General features: G+C 37.1%; 1 protein-coding gene across 2 annotated transcripts in view; it reads right to left on the reverse strand.

Annotated features, from left to right (window-relative positions):
• Nucleotides 1-26,074, reverse strand: part of LOC145686014 (mitochondrial basic amino acids transporter-like) — a 75,670-nt gene extending 49,596 nt beyond the window's left edge. The window contains exon 1 of one of the 2 annotated variants that reach the window (XM_081758855.1): nt 25,917-26,074. The gene's annotated coding sequence lies outside the window, so the exon portion shown is untranslated. Of the gene's footprint in view, nt 1-25,738; nt 25,892-25,916 lie in introns of those variants that run through there. The other variant, XM_081758856.1, reaches the window with a different exon arrangement.
• Between the last annotated feature and the right edge of the window lie 1,038 nt (nt 26,075-27,112).

Consider the following 27,112-nt stretch of genomic DNA (forward strand, 5'->3'; position numbering starts at 1 on the left):
TCTTTTTATATATTCTTTTACTCTAGATTTCTTCATAACATATTCTTTTACTAACAAATCCTTAATTTATTGTCCTAACAAATCAATATATGTTGCCAGTAAAATAGTTTAGATTGATCGAGCCTAGTGTGATAACCACAGTATTTAATTGCACTCCCCCCAACCCATTATGAAATCCTGGCTAAACGAATGAATATATGTTGCCAGTAAAATAGTTTAGAATGATCGAGCCCCTGGTGTGATAACCGCAGTATTTCATGTCACGGATCCCCCCCCCCCTCCGCATTATGAAATCCTGGCTACGTGCCTGCTACCATATCGATGCAACTCTAGCCCGATTTTCAATCTTCCTGAATATGTTATAACAACATTGTATTTCCCGAATATAACCATTACACTCTCATTAAAATTTAGAGCTCCTCCGTGGCTAAGCGGTTAGCGTACGCGCCTTTGGCGTGGGAGACCCGGGTTCGATTCCCGGCAGGAGCTCATGTGGTTCGGATTCCACGTTAATCAGTAGGTCCACGTCTCATATAGCCTCGCTGCTGAAAGGGACGCTAAACTAAAATCAACTCAACTCAACTCATTAAAATTTATATCAGACCGAGACATTCGATTCCACTTTGTTTTCTACCGTATATATACAACACATAAAGTATTACGTCTTCATGGCAGACATCAATCTTCATATTCGTACAGATAACGAAGGTACCACGTTCACACAATTTGTCGCTTCAAATACAACAAGCTTTCTACACGATTTACCACAACCATCTTGTCCTATTTCTCAGAAAACTCCCGATGTAGTCATCACTTCAATACTCTTGCTTTCCACTGCACCGTTGAAATCTTAACACTTCTTGGCGGTGATCACGCACCTATTAAGCTGACGCATTATCATACCCAGACCACTTAATCTACTAATCTACCCTTCTTGGCCAACTCTTTGATATGATAAAGCTGATTGTAACAAATACCGCAAATACATTTCTCAGTTTTTATATCATCATCCACCTCCGCACACAGAGGAGCAGTTATACAACAGCATTAAAAACATTAACTCGACTCTCAGTCGTACCTTCTAATTGTATATTCCGACCATCTACTCTACTCCATTTAAAGCTCATCTTCAATCTTGCTACTTACCCATGATTCGTTGCTCTCGTCAGTTATATCGTAAATATCCTTGCTAAAAACCCCGAAAATCTCAGTCATCACACCCAACTATAGCGCACCGTACGTAACTACATCAGAGCCTACACAAATTATATCTTCTGAGGAAATTGGTCAAGACCTGAAACAATCTCAAAGAAACTAACAATCCTACTAAATTGGGAAATGATTCCGTGCCCTCTGTGGCAAATACATTAGGTCTTGTCACCTTCTTCATAATAACGTACCATTTCAAACTTATCAAGAGAAAGCTGACGCCTTTGCAGTTTACTTGTTAGACATCTTTACACCTGCGTCAACCACCAATACCATCGGGTAAATCTAGTATCTCCTTACTTAGAGCCCAACATCATTTTCTTCCGCATCATTCTCTTACAACATCTATTTCTAGCGATGAAATCATGGCTGTTGTCAATTGTAAAACAAATTCTGTCCCAGGCTTTGATCATGTTACATATCACCACATCAAAAAAAGTCCTCCTACTATTTTTGAATCTACTTGCACTCATCTACACTTTCATCCTCAGAACCGTCTTTTCTTCAACAGACTGGAAAACTTCTGTTTTCCAAAACCCCCATGTTTCTGAAGCCTAACAAGCCTCCCACCGACGCATTATCTTACCGTCCTACTCAGTTGACATTCACTTTTAGTAAAGTTCTGGAACACATCCTCGTTAAACGATTGCATTCATATCTCGAAACTAAATATATTCCTCCTGTTCACTAAGTAGGTTTCCGTCCTTCATATGCCATCAACGATTAGCATCGTCGCCTCACATCCCATTATAATGCCGTCAAACCTTCTTGTCTACTGCTGTTTGGCGTCAAAAAAGCCTTTGGCAGTCAGGCACCTCACACTTCTTCACAAGATCATCCAAATTAATCTTGCTTATGTTTGTTTCATCTATTACTTTTTGGCTGGTCGCCTTTCTGATCAGTTGTTTCATCTCATATTTCTTTCGTCAGGAGTACCTCTGCCTCTCGCCTCTTTTGTACATTCTTCTTATAGCAGATTTTCCTTCGCTTCCTCCCTACACATACCTTTTTCAATATGCCGATAATATAGCTTTGCTGGCCTTGGAAAAAACTATTCGCCAGATTAATCATGATATCCTGGAAGCTATTAATCGTTTCACACGCTGATGCAACAAGTGAAGTTTCTTTATAAACGCAACAAAAACACAAGCTATCACTTTCATACCACCACGCTAAAGCTCCAGACTTCACCGCAACCTGTCGTTGCTTTCTCTTCAAGTTAACAATACTTTTATAGTTTCTACTCACACCGTTACTTATCTTGGCATCATATGTGACATATATCTCACATGGAAACTATATCTCCAGAAAGTCACTGCCACAGCCTACCAACTTCAAACCATCTGAAGCGCCTCACTGACACTGCCTGAGGCCTCCAACCAAACACAGTTCTCAAGACGTACAAAGCCTTCATGAGTCCAGTTCTTACATACGGTTCCCGGTCTGAATTTCGGCATTGACTACATTTTACGAAAACTACGCATTCTTGAACTTCATGCATTGCGCATGGCACACTGCATTCAACTTCCCAGTCCGACCCGAGCTCTCTGTGATCTCATCACTTTTCCTGGTATCACACATATTAAGTCTCTTAGGCAGACATTCATCACTATCCGATATACTTCTCAACATCTCTTACTCATGGACACTGTGTGGCATCATGAACTCAATTCTACCCGTCCTTGTTATACCCGTTCTCCATTATGTCAGCTTTTCACTTTATACCGCTACATTATACCACCTGATCAACTGGACTTGCTCTTAGAAATAGGCCTACTACAAACTTGATATTCATCGACTTCATATCTTTCAATCATTCACTGCAAAGTGGAACTTTTTGTTTCTATAAGGGCTGCTTATGTCCTTAGCGGCTTCTAAAGCTGTCCCTAGGCAGAAGATAGATTTATTCGTTTTACTAATGTACCATGTGTTGTCTCGTGTATCGCACCTTACTCCATCCATCATCTTCATTACACTCTCACTCAATTCGGTAGTCACTCATTTAAAGGTCACTAAATTTATTCAACAATTGTATATATGTGTATCGTCTAATCAAAATTTTGGGGGACACCCAGTCCCCCTGTCCATCCGCCAGAGACGTCCATGCATTACCCATTACTATGGCCGTGGGATATCTTGGTGCCAATGTGTCGTTCTTGTTTCAGAACGATGCATTCCTACCCGGCCCACCCATTAACATTCCCATTTGTCCACACATATAAAAGCCACAACTGCCTTCGATTCCTAAAGATTTATAAAGTACTGCTCTGTATTAAAACGACAAAAAATAATCATAAGAGCTGGATTTGATATATAAATCTGCTTTTAATAGTATGCACGGGTAAAGATGTGTATAATAAAGAACTCTGGCCTATCCGGCATTTTTCTAATATGGCTGGCCTGCCCTTCTGCCGCACTAGACGGACAGTCGGGAGTTTTCTTGCTGTATATAGATTTATGGAACGAGACGAGACAGGAAAGAATAAATTGCAAACCGAGACGAAATGAGACTTCAACAAAACTTTATGAGACGAGACCAGAAAACTTTATTTTTCGTCTCGTCTCGTACGGTGGGCGGCATGGCTTCTTTATTCTTGGGCGAAACCGGGTACTATCCTATATTTCTTATTATCTTATTGAAAAACAAGGGATGGGGCTTATAGTGAAAAGGGCAACTTAATTTTTTAAGTGTATTGAAAGTTAAAATGTGAAATTACAAATACAAAATAGAAAACATGTGAATGCTTAGATATTCGTTGTGACTACAAAGGTTACTTTTCTCTGTCTTTGAAGTGGAAAATTTGTCGTAACTATCTTCCGGATGCTAGTCCCGAAGTGCAGTGATTGTTTTATCACTTCGACGCTACATAAACAAGGTTACACATATTTTGTGTGCGGAAGTCTCTGATCTGTTTACCAACGTTTGTTCCGTGGTTAGTTTTCCTGATAATATTTCTGGTAATAGTTGGATTTACTCCTCTCTTTTCTGTTTGGTTTCCACTATCAGAATATTTGAACTAAAATACATCCAAGAAATTCAAGTTCAACCACAATTGTTTATTTCCGTCGTGTAGCTGACAACAACTATTTCACTAAGCATGTCTGCCTAGCTTTTTACGCTGAAGGATGGACATGCATTCAATGAGCCAGCTGGCTTGGTCGATCAGTTTAAAGGCGTAAAAGCTGGGGATCGCGGGTTGGAATCCTGAAAATGATATGGGCGTTACTTACAGTGACGACGCCAGAGTGGGTCAAGGGGACAGGGCCTCTGATTTTTGGCAATGTCTTTCCCCTGTTTGCCCCTTATCAGACATATTGTGTTGTTATGTAGGTCAATAATACTGATATAAGATTATTCTTTTCGTTATACTAAAACAAAAAAACCTACACCCCTCAAATTTCTCTGCCTCTCCGTTGCCCCGTTCCACAAGAAATTAAATCTGCCATCGCCATTGGTTGTGTGTTATCCTTTCAGCATTCATGTTATTGTACTCATTAATTTCTCATCCATTCCTTTAACATAAAAGACAAGACTGTCATACGTTAAGCGTGGTTGTCACGTTACATGAATCTTGTAGCTGTCATTTAAAAAAATCTTGCAACCCTACTATATTTCTTCATGTAAACATAATCTTGAAAGGGACATACAACATTTTTTTCATCTTGCAAGGAGTTAAACCATGTGCTACTTTCTGGGTCGTCTTGCTTGCTACTTGCTATCGCCTTCCCGCTGACGTAAAGGAAAAACCTGTTTCGCCGCTTCGGAAACAATGGATTATTTTGGACAGGGAGGGGAAGAACGTCAAAATACACGTTTTTAATGAGGAGGTTAACTATTTGTCTACTTTCTTGCTTTCAGGAAGTTGTATCATGTAAACAGGAAATAGAAAGATCGGGTTGCAAGTTTTTTTTTTTTTTTTTACGACAGCTACAAGATTCATGTACAATGGAAACGTGGTCTAAGGGTAGGTTCCCATTTCACATGAATCTTGTAGCTGTCATAAAAAAAATCTTGCAACCCGATCTTTCTATTTACTCTTTACACATTGCAACTTTCTGAAAGCAAGAAAGATATCTCCACTCATGCAGCACTTTGAATCAGTAGTTTTGGAAAGGTCATGAGTCAGAAAATGGCGATTTTGCTTTAGTCCAACTCTTTATTTATTTATTTTAGAACACCAATCGCTCACAACAAATTGTTCATTTCGTACAAAGATAAGAAAACTCTACTTTTTCAAGGAGATATCGATCATTTCATGTCTGTTAGGATTTTCAAAAATTAAACAGTTTTTATAAATGTTTTCATAACTTTACTTTTCTGTCTACTCTTATATGTCCTCCCCTCTGTTTGTTCGAATAGAATCTCCACTTTAACGTCTATTTGGAAACTCACTTCAGTGACACAACACAAAGATAGACTGAAGTCATATATCTAACGTCACAAACTTTGTACACTTTCAGCAAGGAGACTGGGATACCTAGATTATCAGGAGGCAGTTTGTTGTTGAACAGGGTCATATGAAAATGCAATATCTATGTCTTTCAATTTTACGTCCCATAGTGATGATGAGGGCAAATGTGTAAAGAATAAACAGAAAGATCGGGTTGCAAGATTTGAAGCGCTTGGAGGATAAAGGTGTTATGTTACATTTTTTGAAATGTTGCATTCTGGCGGTTCATGCACGCGTTATATGTTAATCATGCCACTTAACACCTTATTTAGTGAGTCCTCGTCTGGGTGCAGGTATTTAGAAAGGATAAAGGCGGTATATTAACGGACAAAGTTGTGAAAGTCAATTTTTCCGTCATATTCAATTTGTTACATAACACCTTTAGCCTCCAAGAGCTTCATTTATTTATGACAGCTACAAGATTCATGTAAAATGAAACCTTCCCTTAGACCACGTTTCCATTTTACATGAATCTTGTAGCTGTCGTAAAAAAAATGAAGCTGTTTACATGTTACAACTTCCTGAAAGCAAGAAAGGTATCTCCACTCATGCAGCACTGCACTCTAGTGGACAAATAGTTAACCTCCTCATTAAAAACGTGTATTTTGGCGCACTTCCCCTCCCTGTCCAAAAGATTCCGTTGGTTTGGAAGCTGGTTTGAAAGCGAAACAGGTTTTTCCTTTATGTCAGCGGGAGGGCGATAGCAGGTAGCAAGCAAGACGACCCAGAAAGTTGGACATGGTTTAACTCCTTACAAGATGGAAAAAATGTTGTATGTCCCTTTCAAGACTATGTTTACATGAAGAAATATTATAGGGTTTCAAGATTTTTTTTATGACAGTTACAAGATACATGTAAAATGGAAACGCCGTCTAAAACTCGTAAGTACAGTACAAGCCGTTAATGACTTCCCATCTGAATTTTTCCTTGTTCTGCTAAATTATCTTTAAGAGTACCTGAAGACTCAAATACAAGTTATGTTTATCTTACCATTACGAAGTTGCGTTAGTTCCACCTCTATCAGTAAATCTTGTTGATAAACATTGCTCTTATAAAGGGTTTACCAAAAAACAACGTCAGAATTTTGAAATCAAGTTTTTGTAATGCTGCCTTGCTTGGCTAGATGAAACTGTTATAGCTGTATATGGTAATGTATGGTAAATTAGTAAGATGTACAATTCTACAGCATATTCCAATATACAATAAATCATCAAATAAGTGACCAGTTCGACAGATGTTTCGTACATTGTGAAGAATGTATAATCATTATAATCGCCCAATCCTCAGAAAATCACTGTGTTTTGTGGATTTTTGAGTCAATGGCGTGAACAGCTTTTTTTTTTTTAAACGAATTTCGACTTGCATTTTTAAAGGGAAAACTTATTACCGTTTACAAAGACCGAAAAAATGCTCTCCACTTTGATATTTAAATATAGTATATACATACATACATACATACATACATATATTTAAATAGTGTTTTTGGTACACGGTGTCCCCTCATATAAAAATGGTTTGTTTTTCAATGATGCATCAGATAAGAACCTTGTTATTTAAAATTTTCGTGTAAAACTCTAGACCATAACGATAAAGGACCCTGTGGGCAAACAGAACGTTCAATTCGACACTTTTCGATTCCATTGTTTGTTTCATCCTTTTATCTTCAGCCGTATGCGATGTATAAGCAGTGGAGTTTTCGTCTGAAACACCCGGTACCGTACATCACATTCTCGTTAGTTGTTTCTCGTCATCAAAACCAAAAAGCGTGATCTACTTTTCTTCTCTGTCGTCATTACTGCTCTTAACCAGATTTTATTTTAAAATTTGAAATGTAATTTGTATAACTGAAACCGAGAAATTGACAATTGTAGCCAGTTTTGTAAGATTTAGCAATGTTTTCACCTCGCAGATGCACTTTTGACGTTTGAGTTCTCTCCGCGTGTTATCGAAGGTCACATTGCTTAACGATCATTCTTTTAATCGTTATCTGTCAGAGACGATACACTTGTAGATCATCATGTGTTCGTTAACTGCAGCTTACGTCAAGATAGTTTCAAAAGGGACTGTGAACCTCACAACATACGTTCTCAAAATTTTAAAATTCATATTTCACGTTTCATATTGTCAAATATTGTGGATTTATTATTGTCATTACCAATTTTCTGCTATTACTAACCAGAAAACTTTGATTAACAGTTATTTTCTCTTCTATTATCAGTGAAAGATACCTAACCAGCACAAGAGCTATTTTACTGCATTCCTATTTGGACGTATCATGATAGATAACATAGAGCTTAGTTTGAGGTACGAATCACTTAGATATATTAGGAATCGAACAAATACCCTCTCGATAAGAAAATTTCCAAAAATGTCTTTCCATTTACTATTGATCAGGGGCGCATCTACGCGGGGATCCACTGGGTCCGGACCATCCAAAAAGTTCGTAACTCGAGATACATATATAGGACGTTTTCTTAATAGAACTATACTTATTTAGCAGAGAAATTCTTTCTTTTCTTAAAGAAACAATATACTTCCACTATTTTTTTCTGAGAATATGGGTGGCAGAACTTAACAATTATTTACCGTCTTTTCGGGTGTAGAATTACACTGGTTAAATACTACATAGACTCCGTGTCTTATAGTACTGGACCCCCAAACTTTGGACCACTCCCAACAAAAATTTCTGGCTACGCACCTGGTTGTAATACCAAACGTTAATAGTGTGTCACAAAGTAATATTTGAGTAATGATACAAATTACTTACGCACTTATATCCCTCCCTCCTCGTCCTGCCTCTTTCAATAGAACTCGTCAAGATGAATGAGATATTGGTATTATGGATAGTAATAAAGCATCACATGCAAGAGACCTCTGTAGTCAGTGACGTAACTGAGGGGCCCGCAGGGCCTGGAATGCGGGCAGGTCCATCGCGAAGCAAATGCCAACAACTATAGGCTGCAAAAAGTGAGCTGAACACGGAATACCCATTTCCCTGAACAACATTATTTCGGCTTACTTTAGACAAGAAATATATGCTCTGGGTGAAAATTCATTCATTCTAGCAATATCAGTTTAAAAAATCATCTTAGCACTCGAAGGTTAAGGGGAAATAATTTTTGCCTTTGTCGGTGAGTAATAATTTTAATTGTAATTTTATTATATTCCATGGATTTATTAACCATTGTCTTCTACAGGGACATAATGTAGTGAGAAGTTAATGGGCATTGGAAGGGAAGCCCAAAAACAATCCTGCGGGGGGGGACGATATTTTTGCGTTGCGCTACTGCATGTGGTAGGTATTTTCTTTTCCCTGTGTTCTTTGAAGTTAGCTTACTGAAATGAATACTTTGATTTTACTGGTTTCTTCTTCAAGTTTATTTTACGCTCCTTACTTCGTAACTATTAAATTTTGTTATAGGCCAAATTGTAATATTTAATAACTAAATTTTCTACCATATGATTAGCAATTGACGAACCAAACATTACATATAAATATATCAATCGATATAACTCTTTGAACTAAACAATTTGATATTTTGATATGGGTGAGTATAAATCCCTATGCGTACTTTTCGAGATTTTTTTTGTAAACCTTAAAGTTTGCGATTAAACAATAACCGCGCCATTTATATTAAGGTGAAGTACAGTAAACACTAGTCAAGCTTTTCAACGTAACTCTAGGAAGTCATTATACAGTATTTTTAATTAGTTATGGCCCGAAATTATGATTCGACCAATATGCATTACACAAATATTACTAGTCTACTAAAATCTAAACATGGTTACGATTTCTGTCCTATTTTGAAATAATTAAAATTGAAACATTCTGATTTTGTAAGTTGTAATTAAAAGGTCAAAATAGTTTTACATCTGCAAATTTCCTACAATGCTAGGGACAACTATTGATAGGCAAGTATGTACCGTGACGACGCTAGCTTTTATTTATTGGGTGAAAACGGCGAGTCAGATAAAATTTTGGGGGACATGTCTTTTTTGTATACTTAAAAGGATAGTTTCATATTGCTTAACCTATATTACATGTCTGGGGAGCAGTCGGAGAAGTAGCCATTACAGGGTCTCCCGGCCCTCTTGGTTCCTCTTACTAGACACGTAGCGATACTTATTAGCATGACTGTGTACTATTTGGAATAGCATGACGCACAGATTGACATGATTCCCTTTTAAAATTAGGATAGTCAAGAATAACAACTTTACCTAATTCAAATATGTTTGATTAAATGAGCAGCCAACATTTGTTGAAGTTAAAGCAACAAAAGTATTTCATAATATGAACTCCGTTTGGCTATGTTGTCATTTGTCAAAGACTTCTTTTTTAAAGATAAAGAAAACACGAACAATGTTGACGTACAAATTGTAGAAAATTAAGATAGGTAATTTCCTTTTGCAATTTGCTCCGTCTCCATTCTTTACATGTCTACGTATACGGTTATGTTACAACAATTTCATACGATGTCTACATTTCCTCTGATATGGAAGTTGTAACACGACATTGTTAAGGACATCAGAAACTATCTTGTTACTAGTTATTTACCAGTCAACATTATGATACATAAAACACGTTTGAACAATTAACGACTTCATACTATTTAGTACGGTCAAGCAGTCTAACATAAGATATTGGCCGAGTTTGAATTACGTTTAGGACATAGATGTTATATATGATATTATCTTTCTATAACTTATTTTGTATAATATCCTTTACACCAGGCGTCAAACTCAGTATCTCAAGTAGGCCAAATAGTCATCAGAGTAAATTACTGCGGATCGGAAAGGAGAAGATAAAACCTTTCAGTTGGACATCCCACGATTATGTCCTTTAGGCTAAGGGAGACGGATGATTAAGACAAGTGAGTTATGATGGAAGAGAACCCCAAGAAAATCTACGGACACGATGTTGGGTACCACAAACTTACTTTGGCTGGATGGAACCAGATACCATGCAGAAGAGGTAAACGCTCTACCACTAAGCTACCGTACCCCCATATGGAAAGGGGAGAAAATCATATTTAAATATACAGGGTGTTTCAAAACATCACCGACAACGCTTGGGACGTGATTCCTCACACCAAGATAAGACAAAAAGTATAGACCAACCTGGGTGCACAAATGCTTCCTTTCTGAGTTATAGGCTACCGAAAACGTGAAAAAACAAACTTTAAAGGTCCATAGCTCCAAAATTATGGGGCCTACCGTAGTCGGATCAAGCCTTTACTAAGGAACTAATATGTGATATATCCAAAAATACATGCTTCACAATCCTGCAGTACTTCCGCAACAATTTTTATAGAGGTAGTTGGTGAGTACTTCAGATTATATGCCCGTTACCAAACTGCCTGTACAAAAATTGTTGTGTGAGTACCTTAGGATTCTGAAACATGTATTTTTGGATAGAGCACATTTTAGTTCCTAAGTAAAGTCTTGACCCGACTATGGTAGGTCCCATAGTTTTGGAGCTATGGACTTTTAAAGTTCATTTTTTCATGTTTCCGTCAGCCTATAACTCCGAAAGGAAGCATTTGTGCACGCAGGTTAATCTATACTTTTCGTCTTATTTTGGTGTCAGGGATCACCTCCCAAACGTTATCGGTGTTGTTTTGAAACACCCAGTATATTTAAAAAATTATTAACATTTTTTTTTAAAATTAATCCTCTACTTTCCTTTTCCTTCTCTCTTTAATTAGAAGCAAGAGAAGGAAGTCCTAGTAATAAATAAACATTTGTTAATACTCCAATATCTGGAATCTTTTTTCTCCAACCAGCTTTCGGATTTCTATTGCTTGCACTGCAATTTTCAGAACAGAGTTCAGATCAATGTCTTTAATCTGGATCTCACTGGAGACGTGTTCCTTTTCTTAAGTGAGAAAGATTGTTTACATTTATATTATCGGAATGGAAATCACGTACGATGCAAAGTTATAGGTTTCTAGGAAACACGCAGGCAAGCATTTGTAGACCTAAAATTCAGGAATACCCATTACACTGATTTTTTGCTTTTAAAAGTTTTGTAGCACTGAATTTCTGTTAATTCAATCTGTAAAGAAGTGAATTATTTTTATATTATTTAGTTTTCTTTCGACGTGGTAAACCAAAGGCCATAAGACTATGAGTCAAGGACTGCGAGTTTGACATGCGTGCTTGAGACTAAAGAGAGAATACTAGGGTGTAAACGTAATCAAAAAACAAACAAAAAAAATGAAGAAATTGATTTTATATTGAATGGAATGCAAGATTTTAAAAAAAGATTATATCTAAAGATTGGGGAATATGCTACATTTAATCATCATTAGCTTGTTAAGACATCTCATCGGTCGTGGGTGCCGATCCTGGGGAGCTGAGGGAGCTCTGACCTCCTAAAGTTCGTTTGGGCCCCCAAGATCTGGATATCTTACATTAAAACACAAGTATCTGAATCCCTTTAAGTTATACAAAAATTGGCGTTGCTGGCTTCAATTGATTTGAATCAGTAGTTTTGGAAAAGTCATGAGTCAGAAAATGGCGATTTTGCTTTAGTACAACTTTTTATTTATTTATTTTGGAACATCAATCGCTCACAACAAGTTGTTCATTTCGTACAATGATAAGAAAATTCTACTTTTTCAAGGAGAGGTCGATCATTTCATGTCTGTCAGGATTTTCAAAAATTAAACAGTTTTTATAAAGTTTTTCATAACTTTACTTTTCTGTCTACTCTTATATGTCCTACCCTCTGTTTGTGCGAATGGAATCTTCACTCTAATGTCTGTTTGGGAACTCACTTCAGTGACACAACACACGGATAGACTGAAGTCATATATCTAACGTCACAAACTTTGTACATTTTCAGCAAGGAGATTGGGATACCTAGGAAGTCATCAGGAAGCAGTTTGTTGTTGAACAGGGTCATATGAAAATGCATTATCTATGTCTCTCAATTTTACGTCCCATGGTTACACTATATAGGCTAAAGGAGACGGTGATGATGAGAACAAATGAAAAGGTAGCATAAAGAAGGTTAAGAAAACGGGAGAATTCAGAGATAATCCACATATACACACACACTTTTTATCCACCACAAAACCAACTGGGTGTGATATAGATCGAATCAGAGACCAATGTACCAGAGGTAAGCGCTCTACAACCAATCCACTGCAGCCTTAATTGCATCATAGAGAACACACAATTGCGAGCGATTTTTCTTTACCACTTCAAAGTGAGATATTCTGCACAGCAAGTACAATAAAATACGAACAGTTCATTTGGACTAGCAATAATGAATGGATGCTTGCCGTTGGTTTGTCAAATTTAGTTCCGATGACACGGCATTAGAAAATAAGTCCCGTGGTCACCGAGAAACACCACGTTCAGATGAGTTTCTCAGCCACACAGAGGAAGTAGATACTGAGAAATGTATTCATGCCATTGTAGACATGGTTGGCATACATCATACAACTGTCGTTCGGCAGTTCTGTGCAGTCGTTAAGGTAGAAAAGTTGGATATATATATGAGATGAGTTGACACTAGCCAACAGGAATCGCAGTCTGGGTGTGTACGTCTCTCTGAGTGTAAGAAATAACCGCGAAAGTTTCCTTCATCTGATCATCACTTTAAATGAAAACTGAACCTGCTTCGAAAATCGTAAATGGTCAGGCCAGTGGTTATTCAAAGTCCAGGATGATTTCCAAAATGTCTGGAATACGCTCTAACTGATATGGTGATATTTGGTCCAGTTGATCCATAATGTATTTCTTCATCGAGACAAAAACCATCACTGCGGATCGTTGTATGTCCGCAATCCGCAATCATCCAGCAGCGGTCAACAGACATGGTGCCCTCAACTTGTAAGACAATGCTCGCCAACATATCGCTTAAGAAGCAGTACAAGCTCTTCATGTGTTAGTATGAAACACTTCCTCGCCTACCGTATTTTGCTGACACGTCTCCATCCACCTACCATCTTTTCCTGTATATCAATCACTTCTTTGGGGGCAAGATCTTCCCTGATGATTGCGCGGAGCAATATGTGGTTGAGGACCTCTTCGCATAGCAGGACCCAATCTTCTTGCGCCAAGGAACCCAGCTGTCGCCTAAACAATGACAAAAATGTGTGTTTGCAGACAGTCACTACTTGGATCAACCAGGTACTGTAATCTTAATTTATTTGTTTGGCGTTTGGAAATGATGTACCTGGGGTTGGACATTTCATTTACACCAACCAATACTTAAGTCTCAGAATCTGTTTCACCAATTTTAAGGTTAAATACACGCCAACAAAATATTAAGTTGATTATAAAAAAATATTTTATATTAGACGCATCTTCTAGTTACTCACAGTCAAACAATCCCTCGTCCACAACAGGACTACCTCACAATATAGAAGTTGAACACTAGATTCCCTCCTCCTCCGAGCCGGGCCTCTTTCTCCTAAGAAGAAAGAACTTTCCTGTGTACAATAAAACAACAAAACATATCAGCTAGAGACTGCAATTGCGGTTAATTAGGGCTCGCACAAGCTTAAGCTCACTGACCCTAAGGAGACTGAGACACTTCTGTGCTCGCGCTCATTAGCCTGATTGAAGTTCTTGCTCCATCGGATTCCGACTTCAGCTAGTTGTCTACTTACAAGAATTGTATTTACATGAGTTCGTTTTCATTTAGTAAGTTCCAGAGACGGGCTTAAAGATTTGGACATCTCTTTTGCTGACTGGAGTTTACAATAATTTGTACTAAATAATATTTAAATATTACCCTGCACAAAACAACAAACACAGGCTAGAAAGGGGGCCTTCTTTGAACGTGGTCCTGAAATACAGCTCTCTTGGAGGTGAACTATTCTGGTGAGAAATGGCCAATACCGTGAGGGTTGATTTCGCATGATGATGTGTGCCACATCCGCCCATAGGGAGGAAGGATTGGGTAACCTCGACAAATGTCGGAGAACGCGAGCTTTTGAAAACTCTTAATTTCTTTTCAAGTTTGACATTTCCAACAGCGACAAAATAACAATAACTTTTCTAGAAATTCATTTAAGTAAATTTATAAGGATACTAGCATCAATTACCAGCTTCACTGGGTTAAATTAATTAAAAATGGTAGTACGTTCCGTTAGTCAATCACTTTTTACTATTTCTAAAGCGTTCTCTGATATCGGTCACTTTCGATCATTTTTATATATCTTCCCTTCCCTCAAGTTGCAGGACTAATTTGGATTTTAACGGAATTAAAAGTGTCACTGTTCATTTCAGCGATACCGAAAAGTATGGATTCGACCTCCTCCCTCAAGTTGCGGGACTGAATTTGGATTTAAATAGCATCGAAAGTGTCACTGTTCTTCTCAGCGATCCCAAAAATTATACATTCGACACTAATATCGGTCATTTTCGACCACTTTTAAATATCTCCCCCTCCCCTAAGTTGTACCGTCAAAGTGATATGATAAAAATCATGCTAGGTCCGAACTTCATCCATGCTGAATATTTGATCGAGATCGGTCGGGTGGTTTAAGAGTGATGAAGTCACAAAGACAGTCATTTTCATTTATCTCTCTCCCTAATGTTGTTCTGTCCAAGTGAAATAATAATAATAATAGACCCTAATAATAATAATAATAATAATAATAATAATAATAATAATAATAATAATAATAATAATAATAATAATAATAATAATAATAATAATAATAATAAAACATCTCAGGCGCGAACTTCATCTATGTTCAAAATTTGATCGAGATTAGTCGGGTGGTTCAAGAGTTATTAAGTTTTATTTATTTTTTACATCTCCCCTCCACCCCTCCTAAGTTCTACCGTAAAAGTTAATAGATAAAAACATGCCCAGGCCCGAACCTCATCTATATTGAAAATTTGATCGAAATTGATCGGGTGTTCAAGAGATTTAGAGTCACAAACAGTCACTTTCAATTTTATAAGTAGATAGATGGCGGGAATAAACCTTAGTCCATTCATAATACAGGAATTTAGCGAATTTTGAACTGTTCCTTTTTAATTTAATAAAAAAAGCGGACTTGAGGCTCTGAAATCTATGGACGGACGTAATCTATGCACACGCCAACTGCAGAAGATTCATGTCTCGTTCGTGGTTCGAAGCTCACGTTAAGGTGGATCACTAGGTGATCTCGGTGCTATGCTAAACGCTGCTTGAATAGTGCTGCGTTGCCAGGTAGTGTCGAGTGCTTACTGGTGTCAGATAACAAAAGAAGTAAGTATGGAATTCTGCTTTGATACTTACTGGAGAAATTAGTTTTCGACCGCTATCGGAAGTCACAGCTAAGTTCCGTTCTCGAACTGCAACGCTAGAATCCAGGAATTAAACGTACAAATTTGGCAACAACACATTATGACGTTCTGCGAAAGTTTCTTCTCAAAATCTATTTCCTTAAATGTAAATTAATATTTAAATAAAATGTGAAACACGAAAAACGGCCAAATAATATATTTATTTCGTAATAAGATCGTTACTTTAAAATACTTTACACATATAAATAAACATGTCATAAAATTGAGCACTTCTAGTAAGATCTAACAGCAAGTGCCATCTTGTGTGCTCATTGTAAAACGAATCAAATATTTTCTTTTATTTTTTCCCTTTTTCGATATCAGAAGACACAACCAAATGAATCAGTGTCTTGTGTTGTAGCTGAAACAACTTTATCTAATAGTACAATATTTATAATATGTAACGTCATTGGGCAGTAGTTAAGGGAATGAGCTAAAATATGTACTGACTTCTGTGTGGTGATCCCCTTAAGAATAGATCCCCATCCTTCAGAGCTTCAACGTTACATCATAGGGAAGCAAAACACAGACATTCAAACTCAAGAGTCCTTCTTATACTTCCTTCCCAGGATAAGGATGTCAAACTTGAGAACAAGCAAACAGTACCGTGCCGTGAGGGAGGCGAGCGGGGCGTCGGGTCCGGGCGCCGAAGTAAGGGGGCAGAAATTCGGGAGGAAAACAGAAAAGAAGGAAAGAAAAGAGAGGTAAAATTATGTACGGGAGCGCCGCCGTATACTGTTGCCCCGGGCGCTGATTTTCCACGGCACGGAACTGCATGCAAACAACTACAAATCAGAAATCAATCATAACAACATTGCAAATCAATCAAAATAAGCATTCATTGTTTCTATTTCACTCTCTACATTCTTCGGCTACAATGTTCTTGCATAATCACATGGATAAGCTTACATTAAGATAAAATTTTTACAAAGAGGGCATCTCTAGGCTTGGCAAATATCTTAATAGAATAGCAAGAAACTATAGCCTAATTTTAACAAATAAACTTTTACAACACCGATTATACTAGTCATACACGAAAAAAAGGCACGTAGGGCCTACGCAAAAATTTATTTTGGAAAGGGTACAGATTCAATACGACTATAAATTATATTAAAATTTGTACAATCACTCCTAAAAATACACTAAATTCACACGAAATTCGGGACTTCGGGGAGGTCCAGATCACCACGAAACATCCCCTGCGTACGTTCCTGAACAAAAATAATTAATTTCCTTTTCTCTTTTCTTTCTCGCATAACTTCAACTAAGGTTGTTGTAGATCTTCAGATACAGATACAGATCCAAGTCAGCTACATCAGTAAATAGCTATCGCATTTTTACTTTCCGTTCACTCTAGGATGTAAAAAATGTTTACAAACAATAATCGTAGAGGGAGTGTCAAAACCTTGCTCCTCAAACTAAATGATTAATTCATGGTTGCCAGGTACATGAATCGTTAAACTGAATGTACCTACTTCTGCACCGTCATGGACTAATTATTATTACCAGTTTGGAACGGCAAATATTTTATGGCAACATTTGTATTCTATGAACCAATAATACATACAAAACTATATTTCCAAATGAAACTATATACATTAATGGGTCATTTCAAAAAGTGGAGGGGCAACTGCCCCCCTTTGCCCCCCCTAATCGCCGCCCGTGATTATTACTACATAAATTGCTACTTTTGAGATGACTGAGATATTAAAGTTACTACAAATCGATTTAGTTATTATGTAATACAATATTACTACATATAATACACACTCAATTTTGTACAAGTGTTCTTGTTCGAAAGTATGAGAAAACCTTGTACGCCCGGCAATATTGGGAAGTTGCAGTTTGTGTTGTAAAAAGTAAACAGAGACAGCAAAGACCGTTAAGTTCGCTGGACAGCGTTGTTTTCATAATAAGGCGAAATAAACGTACTATACTGATTGTAAACAGGGGCTGGGAATTTCGATGCGAGCGTGAGTGGAAATATTCTCGCCACAGTATTGGTGAAGATTTGCAATGTTGCAAACTGCCAAGTCTAGAATTTCATAATAATTGAACGAGCTTTGAAAAGGAGGATTATGATGCAATAATTATAATGACTAACAACCATAGAATTAAAGCACTAGGAAATAAATCATGCTGCTATAGGAAGAATAGAATACACATTGAATTACGTGTTCAAAGTACAGTATAAAGCGAATTTAAATATGTAAACATTTTTATGCAGTACAGATTTACCCTCACTGTGTGGGTGTCCTTACCAGACACTGTCCAACACAAAAAAGGCATTAAAATAGGTAGATCGAGCGTGGGCATGAACCCGGCTCCGGCCAGTCTTTCTGATTAAGGTTTTCCTCAGTCCCACAAGGTGTATGCCTAGATGGCAGCTTATGTAAGGCCAGAATTGGGCCGAACACTGAGGCTCCAGAATTGGCGGGAGATAGGCTATATTCCGCAGACTATTGTGTTGCCAACACTTTCGCAAATATTGTGGTGGTGGGTTCCGATATCCCTTTTTCGTTTTATGACTGTTTAAATTCGTTATGAAGTACATGTAGAAGTGTTCCTTTCCTTCTTTTTCTTTCTTCCTCCTCATCTTGCTCGTCCTTGCTCTGTTTTCCCCACCTTCTTAAAATCCGAATACTATCCTCCTATAAGACTGTGTTTCTCTCCACGGCGCAAGGTTTAAAGAGAGCAATCCTATTTAACAATTAGCACAACTGTAAATATAAATTCACATTAAGGAAGAAGTAAACTAAGTATAACAGATTTCTTCCATGAATTGTAGAAATATATGATTACCTAAACTAGGACAGTACTCTCTCTCATGATTAGCGATCCGTCTTCAGCGCGAAATGCCCGGGCTCGATTCCCGGCGGAGCTTATGCAGTTCGGATCCCACGTTAGATTTTAGACACATGTCTCATATAGCTTCGCTGCTGAAAGAAAAACTAAACGTCAATTCCACCAACCAACCAATCGATGTAAGAATTAAGGAAAATAATGGGTTATGATAATGGCGAATGAATATCCAATGTGTCTTCTCGCTTGCAGCTGAATATGTTGTATCTCCTTAAAAATTGTATACTGGCAACATTAACAATTTTATGTTACGAATCTTGAAGTTGAACTACATCCCAAAAGAAGAGAATATTCCATTTTCCTAAACAGCCACCAGGACCAATTTTAGGGTTCAAAATGAGGACATGTCTAGCTATGGAGTTACTTTGCACCAAAGTTTATATTTCAATAACTATGGTCATACTGAATGTTTACTAATGAACTTGAACTAATGTTTTCCTTATAATTATATCTAGCTACTATACTTTAAAATACAGCGTTCTAAATCATTACATTTGAAAGTTACTGTAAAATTCTATATTCTTCCTAAAAGAATATAAACACACCTCAATTGTGTCTACTGTAATTCTATAGACCTGCCCAAATCAGTAACACCTTTTCGTAGAAATGCTTACTTTATTTCTATACCTGTTTATGGTATATACTTTTCACAAGATCTATCCAACAATTATTTTGTGGATACACAATCGCTACGGCTCCCAACTAAATATATTAATCTCTACTCACACGTACATTAATTACTTCTTCATAATCTAACGATTCTATTTCATCTTAACATTGCACATAATATTTACCTAACAACAGCTACGTAACGGCATGTGTACAATTTCATGTAACTTCCTGCCCATACTACATCCCAACACTCTCCCCCTGTTACCTAAAAAACCGCCGCCACTAAAAAACAACATTAAATACAATTAGTATTTTTTTTCATTACAACAATTAATCATGAATACAGTCTCAATTGTCAATCTCGCTTGTCTTTCTTCTTCGGTGCTTTGCACCAGGTTCTCAGCTCATCAATCTGTGCCTCTAAGTTCTCTAGTTTCTCAACTACCGCAACTAACAAATTATCTCGATCAATTGACCGTTTATGCAACGGATCATCACCATTCGAGTTGCTAGCCATGCCATCTGTCGACTTCTTTTCTACACTTTTTTTATTTGCTTTTTCTATTTCGGTACCAGTAGCTGATTTTAGTTGCCGGTGTGATGATGCTCTTTTGTTTTTCATGCGTCTTTTACGCTGTACAATATGTATTGGTTTTTGGATTTCATCATTTGACATTGAATTGTTTTTCAATTCCATTACTTCGTCCGTCACAGAATCTACAGAAGTACTTAATGTATGTTCGTTAATCTGTGGCTGTTCCATATCGCTACTTGTACTGTCTGCAATTGCTGGTAACATATCCGAAGCCGAAGTTGGGTCTGTTCCTGCCATATCTGCATTTGGAGTTTCTACCCAGATTGTATCAAGCCGTAGAATGTTTGCCAAATTACTTAATTCTTGGGCTTCATGTTGATCACAGATTGCAGGCTCTTGATACCCAGAATTAACTAAACCTTGTGTTTGACGTTCTGATTCTGAAGACACAAACGAATCATATTTACATGTCAAAGCAAAATGATTTTTTCGTCCACAACGTAAACAAATCTTTCCCCATGCCGGGCAACGTCCTCGTTTATGCTGCATCGAACAATATCGGCAATTACTCTTTGACTTTGGTGAAGCCTGAGCAGAAGATAACGAAGAGCTATGTGATGTTGATGAACTGTCGTTTTTTTGACGAATCCTTGGCGATTGGATAGCGTTTAATTCACTTTTTTCAGATGTCTTATAAAGCCGAAGTTGTTGTTCGGTACTTTCCATTGCTAATGCTATCTCTGTTGCTTTGTTGAATGTTAGATCACGTGTATTGAGTAATTTTCTACGAATTGATTCATCCGCAATCCCCAAAACAAATTGATCCCTCAAATTTTCGTCCAAACAACAGGTATATTCACAGAAGGTCGACTGTTTTTTTAAATCCAATACAAAAGATGAAATTGACTGGTAAGGCTTCTGTCGCATGATGTGAAATTGATATCTTTCCGAAATTATATTTACTTTTGCAGCGTAATATTTTTTTCATTACGATCTTGATGTCTTCATAAGATTTTGTTGATGGAGAATCTGGCCAGCAAATGTTACATAGTTGATCATAAGCTTCTGTTCCCATTACTGTAAATAATGTTGCAACCTTTCGTTCTTCTGGTATTTGTGCTGCTATGCACATAAACTCAAAGCGTTCCAAATAAGTTTGGAGGCGATCAGTTTCCACATTAAAAATCGGAAAGCTCGGAATGGTAGACATAATTAAACAGAGCGTAACTTCAATAAACGACTGCGCCAATGTAAAATTCTATATTCTTCCTAAAAGAATATAAACACACCTCAATTGTGTCTACTGTAATTCTATAGACCTGCCCAAATCAGTAACACCTTTTCGTAGAAATGCTTACTTTATTTCTATACCTGTTTATGGTATATACTTTTCACAAGATCTATCCAACAATTATTTTGTGGATACACAATCGCTACGGCTCCCAACTAAATATATTAATCTCAACTCACACGTACATTAATTACTTCTTCATAATCTAACGATTCGATTTTATCTTAACATTGCACATAATATTTACCTAACAACAGCTACGTAACGGCATGTGTACAATTTCATGTAACTTCCTGCCCATACTACATCCCAACAGTTACATGCGATTTTCTTTAGAATTCCTTAAATCTTGTGCAAAGTACTTACGGTACTCGAACATTTTACAAATCTCTTAAATCGATATGTTAAATGAAAACTCAAAAAACTGGAACTAAAATCTAACTTTGCGGGCTCTTTTGGCTGCAAAGGTTTTCACAATGTCCTCAAAAGATAGTTTTGAAGCTAACTTATGCTCTATGGATTTGATGCCAAGATTGATGCGTCATTGTTGTCCTGTTAAGTTTCTGAGGTAATTTTTTATGATCTTTAGTTTGGTAAAACTCCTTTCCTTGCTTTATGGTGAAAATAAGTATTTGCCCAATTTTGCACCCCCAAATCCGGCGCCCGGGCACAAGCTCCATTTGACACCCCTAGTTACGTCACTGTTGTTATGGGGGTGGAAAATCGATATCTACTTATACCTTTAATATCAAATTTTTAAAACGTATCTATTTCTGTCCTTTTATTAATTATTTAAAATATCATAAAGAAATAATGCAAAAGGAAGGCATACTCGCCCTTCATTTGATTTTTCTTTTAAAAAACAAAACAGAAAGGTGGTCAGTAAAACTCTTTACTAAAGTTGCATTAGGATAGATCTTGATGAGCTTACGCGAATTATGAACTATCAAAGTTTGGATTTAGACGTAAAATTTTTGATAAATTTCTCTAATTACTGTTCAGAACAAAAATATATATGGAACAAATCTATTAAACGTTAATTTGAATCAAGCATAAGAAACTAAATTATGAGACAGTTGATTAGCTTCTGTGTTTATAAATACAGTGTGTAATTGTAATACGGTAAGCGTTTGCTACAAAATCACTGAAGGACGATCTTTTTCCGTGATAAGGATACTTACCAATAAATATATTGTATTAGGTAATGACCTAAAATATTGATTTTAGAAATTGGTCTACGATTTTACATTTGATACTTTGCACAACATACAAAAAAGTATGTTCAACATACGAAATAACGTTTCTGTGCTGTGTTCTTCCTTCAGTATTTATACAATTTATTTTCTACTCAAAACTGCATGCAGTCTACAAATATTAATATTAGAATAAGCGTACCGGTATCGATGCTTAGTATGAATTACCAACATTTATAAAGGATATTATGTATTTTCTGGTACTGGCACAGGAACCACATTCTAGTAGTTTAGCATATGTCCCACAAAAATGCCAACTCAAGAAAAAAAATCCCGTGAACCGATTTGCCTTGGATATTCCTTATGTCCAAAAATATCATCCCAATCGTAATCAGTGGAAGATTTACGGGGTTTGAGAGTTTCAAGCTGAAGCCCACCCAAATTGCATAATTTACTTAAAAAAAAAAAATCTAATGTTAGTCATTCTTATGCGTATAAGCTTCGAGCTTCCGAGTTTCGAGCGTCTAGCGATTTCTAAAGAAAGAAAAAAAAGCGAAGCCTTTGTGAGTGAAGTCCCTCTCAAACTAATTTTCTGGATCCGTACTGTTCATAATTTATTTTCCAACAAGAGATTCATTCCAGCATCTACCTAAATAGGAAATTTACCAAAATTTAGAATGCACAAAGTTCCAGTAATAATAATTTCCTATCTAAGCGGTATTTTGGACCGATGCAAAGTAACCTCGAGTATAGGCTGATATCGTCTTCTCCCAGTTTTGCTATTTTATATGACTTTAAAACGTATCACATTTGAATTTCAACTATTCGATCAAAGTCCCATTATACACAGTAGTATTCTACGAAACTGACTTAACTTTGACGGAAATTCTTGTACGTGATATCTGTCAAACTTTGTCGGTCTTTACAGTAACTGCTTTCCATACCTCTACAACAACAAACCCTCCGGGTAATTAGAATTGACGTTAACCACCAACATTATAGCCAAAATACAGTTAGATGTTCTATCTTACGGTGGCAGTTGAAACTTCCTCTTTACAGTTCATGGTTTTACCGATAAAGAACTGAAACTCTCTTCATATTTTGTGCAAAGTAACCCCGTCTTACGGTACAATACTCGAGGCAACAGTTTGAGAGTTATAATTAAATATTCTATCCTAAAGCCACAGATTATTGATTCATTCTACACATATGCACATCCCGATATAATTAAAAACATTGTGATTTGTAGTTATTATGATAAAACTATAAGAATGCTTGACACGGTACTCTCAGATTATTTGGCAATGAAATACTAATTAGTTTGGTGTTTTATCTTGTATTAAAAATTCAATTGTGTACTACAATTTTGAAATCAAGCTTTACCACTTGAAGAAAAAATGAAACAGAAAAATTACTGTGTGATGCCATTATCAGGAATAGTTGGGGAGCGTTTTGGTTTTTGTTGGTCAGGGAGAGGCGCTAAGTCGAGCTCTTGCCACAGGCGACAACTAGCATAACAACGTTATAACTATTGAAAGTTAAATTTATCAAATTAAATTACGAAAATGAAACAGTAACAACGCTAATGGGAAGCAAGGGGACGAGGTGGCATCGTTCGCCACTTCCCCTATTGCTCCCCAGACATGTTGGAATATAATGTAGGTCAAGTAATATGAAACTACTATTTTCAGTATAGAAGAAAACAGCTTCCCTCCCAAAATAACTCTGCCCCTCCGCTTGCCCGACCCAAGAAATTAAAGCTGGCGACGCCACTGAGACAGAGTTGTGCTTGCTTCTCTTTTCCAATGAATAATTAGACATAACCCAAGTAGAGATCCAAACTTTTATCAATAATGTAATATTAATTAATGCTTGGAATTAACGAGTGGAATTAATTACTAACAGCTGTTTGGCATAATTTGAGCAATTCATAGGGGCCGCGGTGGCTCAGTGGTAGAGCGTTCACCTCTCGTGCTTGGGGTCCCGGGTTTGATCCCAGCTCAGCCAAGTGAACTTTGTGGTGGACAAACACCGTGTGCGTGGGTTTTCTCGGGGTTCTCCCGTTTCCCCCACTTTCTTCATTCCACCATTTCATTCATTACTCATCATCACCGTCTCCTTTAGCCTAACCGGCATGATCATGGGACGTAAAACTCAAAGATTTCATTTCATTTTTTGAACAATTCATATCACGACATTGATATGGACTGATTATATAACTCATTAGCAGTGAAGATACCAATAAATTTCAAAATCGAGTATTTAATATTATTAACATATCGTGGTATTCAGTACCTTCATATACGGTGTTCAAAGTGATTTGTCCAATTTTCTTGGTTTACAACAATGCAAATGAAGGACCCAAGACCAGTTTGATGGTTTATTCCCTAATATCACACTTGGAAGATCATTCCACACCAGCCTTCGTAAAATTCTTTCTACACTAACGCAACACAAAAAATGCAAACATTCAATTATAACACTCAGCCGATTATCTCAAACTAAATTGCAAATTTTGTATTACGTTGACGCAAATCATTACGGAATGTGACCATTGGTAAGTTGGTCGGTCAATGATCGGCATTGTTGTGAACTGGGAATTACACGAATTAAATAGAAAACTGTGTTGGCTCAATGTAGTTTATGCTGGCCAACCAACAATTTGCCGTAATTTATTCAACAGTTGGGATTTCGCGTTCCTACTTACTATGTTACTTCTTTTGCAAGGGTTATGTTAACAATTGAGACTTTATAGACAAATAGTATATAAGCGGACAATTACAACGTAGGGTCACAGTTGACAGTTGGCTAGTCCACCATTTCCCGGGATTACATTCACCACACCCCTTCCCATTGATGTTATTTTCTGAATTTCTAGACTAGAGGTAGACATTTGTTAATTCAAGAAACTTGCCAATTTCTTCATGATGCTAGTGGAACGTCGAAAACGAGGCCCCTATCAGGAATCAAACCAGGAGCGTCATTTCAGATTTTGCTTGGGGGGAGGGGGCAAAACCCCTCGATATAAGTAAAATTTCGCGTTTTTCACTCATTTATTACTACTCTATTGATTAAATCTATATAAATCCCAAACTCAGGGGGGCAAATGCCCCTCCCTGCCCCCCTAAATGACGCCCCTGAATCAAACCTGTAACTATGAGCACAACCGAGCGAGTCAGCCATTCCATCATATACATATAAGCACTATTTACCACTAACGTAATTTTTGACTAAAGTATAAAATATTTGTGAAAGAAAATATTCCAGTAAAGAGAAACACCAAACTTACCATGTTGACAATAGATCACACTTGTAAATGAACTATGAGCTAAAATGAACATTTTTTTTCTTATCGACTCTTTCAACTTATAAGATGATTTTAGGAAAGTTCCCAAACCATTTAACACCATTTAACTGTGAATCTACTGAATAAAAAATTGAAACGAAGAAAGAAAATAAGCTCTTACCCGGATATTTACGCTCTTCTAATTGACCTCTTCGGAAAGTCCCATCAATCAAACGAAGTTCACAGCGCGCTCATCTTGGGCTAGTTGTCCACGTGATTCGTAATCCCTAGCCACACACACACACACACATACAAACACACTCACACACTGTTCCGTAAAACAGCGCAATGTGGATTGTTTGCGATAAACATAGCGACCTTGGTCATTTTCTTATCGCAATTTGACACTGAAAGGATATTGAAGCAACGTCCAAGTAATCTTTGAACGAGGCTTACACGAATTACTACACACATAGGTCTACAAGTTTAATTACCGGAATTTTTATATGTAAACTTAATTTTTTAGGACAGCATCAGATGTTCAAACCTTCAGCTAACATAGATCATTTCATGTTCTTGGATATTTAAAAAATGAAATGCACGACTATCCAACTGATGCCCATGCCATTAGATATATTCCTTTCTCCACAGGCGCCCTCTGCTGGGTTCTCCGGGCTCAAGAAACCATTCATCATCATCATCATCATAGGTATTCTGCCATAATTGGCAGGTCACTTATCGTAACTGAGAAGCTTTCATGCTCCACAGTTTTTCGCTAACTTCTTCGTCTTCATGTGCGATTTTCCTGTTTTGATCTCTTCCATCAATTGCAGTCTCCTTCGCCCTTACTTCTCTTTCCTACCACCATATCCTCTCGCATGGCCTTCATGCAATGGCGGATCTAGAAGGGAAAAAAACTGGAGGAAACAACCAAAGCCAGGGCTGGATTAACCCATCTGGAGGTCCGGAGTTAGAAACAAAATATGTGGTCCCTGTTGACTTCACCTAATACATTTCTGTAAAAGACAGTAGAAAAGTTAAGGGAATATGTTTCATATTTTTGGTCATATTTTATTTTATGATAATGATTGTATGTTCATGATTCTTTTTAGATAGCTAGTTGAGATTTTTGATCAGAATATCCTGTCCACCTGGGGACCCGGTACTATAGCTCCCCAAATTCAGCCCTTTATATTCAAAATAAAATGTATTCTCCCCGAGCGAAGAACAGGTGTTCTGCTAGTAGTATCTACGTTCAAAAGATTGTATTTTTAAAATTAATATATTAAAAAAATAATTAATAAATAGATCTCCTGGCCTTATGTACTGTACCTGAAGTTCTAGTTTAAACAAAGCACACAATGATATCAAACTCTT

This window comes from Thermobia domestica, chromosome 5 (assembly GCF_964235325.1).
Source record: "Thermobia domestica chromosome 5, izTheDome1.hap1.1, whole genome shotgun sequence".
Taxonomy (NCBI): domain Eukaryota; kingdom Metazoa; phylum Arthropoda; class Insecta; order Zygentoma; family Lepismatidae; genus Thermobia; species Thermobia domestica.